Genomic DNA, 2,854 nt, shown 5'->3' with positions numbered 1-2,854 from the left:
ACATCCGAAGGCCTATACAGTTTTAGTACAACATGTTGTGGACAGATGAGGCTGCATTTCTGTTGTTGTTGATGTTTGTCTTACTACGGCTTTTGCGATTTGGTACCAATTGAGGGCACACCACAATTTTAAATGTCCATGCCCTTGTATCGGGCAATCGGATTTTTCCAACTATCGACTGGATTTTATAACACGACAACGCTCGATGTCATAGAGGATGGTTACCTACGAAAGTTTTAATTGAAACAAATCAAGTTGTACTTTCATGGCCTCCGCAGAGCCCCGACCTAAGCATCATTGAAAATGTTTGGGCTTCCATCAAACGTCAGAGGACAATTGATAAGAACCGGAAACGTAATGACACAATTACTGAAATATTCGAAATTTGGTCCAAATTGACAATCGACTTTGTACATAATTTGGTTGAATCAATTCCAAGAAGATTTCAGGCAGTTATTGATGCAAAAGGCGATGTAACCAATTATTAAATTACAACCTTATAATAGTAAGTTAGTCTAAACAATAAAATTTAAAAATTATTTTTAAATAAATACAACAAAATAAAGTTTAAGTTGTATGTGTGTAAATACTTTTGACTACCGTTAATCATCAGTTCAATTTCTCTGCTTTCGGAACTATGTACCGTTATCTTTACCAAATTGACTTCAGTCGCTTGCGCGTAGATCAAGGTTTACAACAAAAAGAAGATTATTCACTACTGTACCCTTCTATATGAATGAAATCTAAAAACAAGTCTTAAGAGGAGTTATTGTGCATAAAATGACATAATTTCAAATGGACAAGATTATAAATGAACAAAATGGCGGCGTTAAAAAAAATGTGAATTTTACCCAAAATTGTCGTCGTGGCTACATTTTAGAAAGGTGTAACTCAAAAACTATTTGAGGTATCGATTTTAAATTTTATTATGTTTTTTTTAATGGTATAAACTATTTAAATATGAAACAATCGATTTTCGCTAGATGTGCCCTTGAATAAATGTTTATCTGAATCTTGAAATGCATCGTACAGCAACCAAAGGGTTAGAATTGAAAATTAAAATGTTCAATTTTCCAACAAAATCATTATTTAAATAAACAAAGATGTATTATGTAGGTCTACTATCATTTATCATTTATTCAATTAGCCTCAAGCAGCAATTTATAACGCTTATCATATAATTTAAAATTGGCAAGTGTAGCGTGTAATATGTCGATCAATGTTCGCAAATGATATACCAATAACAAGCGGCAATCGCGGCAATCGAGTTGGCAACATTGAACTTCAATTCTAAGCCAACACCAACAACAATTTAGACCACTACCTTTCACCTTAAGAACGCAGTGTGACCGTTACGCACCCACACATACAAACGCCATGTGCATTTGGCTGGCTTGCGGCAAGACCCAATTGCATACTCGTATGCATAATGCAGTTGACTCGCAAATCAGTGGAAAAATTGAAAGTGCACACACCAATTTGATATTCAAATAAAGGTTATGGCTTTGCCCTTGTGTGACAAAGATTTTATATAAAAACTCAAGCACTCTTCGGAAAATTATCAAACAGTCTTTACTTTCGTATTAAATTACAAGTGTTCGCTAGCGCACTAAACTCAAACGCAAAATGTTCAACCTTTACAAAGTGGTAAGATGCCAGCCTTTCAAGCAGCCGCTTAGCCTTAAAGGACTCTACTAATTATAATCTTCTTTAGCTCGTCGTGTTCGCGGCCTTGATGTGCATCGCTGCTGCCTACCCAAGCATCGTGGGACCAGGCCTTATCCACGGTCTTGGTTCAAGTGTTGTTGTGGGACCAGTCGGCCCAGTCAGACCTGTCGGACCAATTGTAGGTCTGGGTCATGGTGGCCTTGTTGGTCATCTACATTTACTCGGTTAAATAACTGCTTCTACAACATTTTCCTTGGACTACTCACTTTGCACACTTACTCACCGTTTTTTTCTCTCACCCAACATCATTTATGGAACCACGAATCTTAGGATTTCGCAACTTTCGTATATCTTTGTGTCTCGTTCGTTGCATTGTTACATATTGCTTTATCAACTATCAATAATTTTTTAAAAATATGTGTTTTATATTTTAATGTGATTTGAATAAATGTGCAATAAACCAATAGCCAATGTTAAATGTTCCATGCGAAATCAGCCAAGAAAAATTGATAAGATTGTAAGAAGCAAACTCTAGACTTCATAAAGGTTCATTCGTTCTAACTTCTTTCTGAAACTCCTTTAGCTTCCTCTAATATATGTGATGAAAGAGTACGCTCATATGAGCCTTCGTAATAATGATTCTAAATATCTCATTTAAAATCGAAAATATTGGACAATAAACGAGACACTGACCACTTTTGAGTGAAGTTTTGTAAACCACCAATGGTTTCTCTCTTTTTATATTATTTTTACATTTTGCACACTGTGTAATACACCTTGGCAAATATCTTTTGTTCTTTGGTTAATATCTCAAAGGACTTTAAAACTACTTAGCAGAGATAGAGAGGTGCCCAACTCAATCACCTTTTACAATTGACTGGAAACCTACCAGTTTGACATTTAGCAACTGGACGTTCAAGACCACTAATACAAAATTTAAAAGAATAAAAATAATAGGAAATGCGAAATTCAAACATATTTGATGAAATGCTGTGTAATGCAATGTTGGCCTTATCCCTGCTACTTTTATATTAACCAAAGTTGCTGGAAACATTTCTCTCAAGTAATAACTGCACACATCCTCCGTATAAGGATTGTGAATAAATCGGACTCTAACTTTTGAACGTCCCATATACCGATAGTGAGGACCTCAATATCTATGACTAGATTTAATCGAAATATTCGA

At 35.2% G+C, this 2,854-nt stretch overlaps 1 long non-coding RNA gene across 1 annotated transcript; it reads left to right on the top strand.

Annotated features, from left to right (window-relative positions):
• Nucleotides 1-1,530: 1,530 nt before the first annotated feature.
• Nucleotides 1,531-2,134, top strand: LOC138857695 (uncharacterized). Its single transcript, XR_011396890.1, has 2 exons — nt 1,531-1,647; nt 1,715-2,134. It is a non-coding gene; the product is annotated as an uncharacterized lncRNA (long non-coding RNA).
• The last annotated feature ends 720 nt before the right edge of the window (nt 2,135-2,854 follow it).

Source organism: Bactrocera oleae, chromosome 6, assembly GCF_042242935.1.
Source record: "Bactrocera oleae isolate idBacOlea1 chromosome 6, idBacOlea1, whole genome shotgun sequence".
In the NCBI taxonomy this organism is placed as follows: domain Eukaryota; kingdom Metazoa; phylum Arthropoda; class Insecta; order Diptera; family Tephritidae; genus Bactrocera; species Bactrocera oleae.
This window is presented reverse-complemented; position numbering and strand designations above follow the sequence as displayed.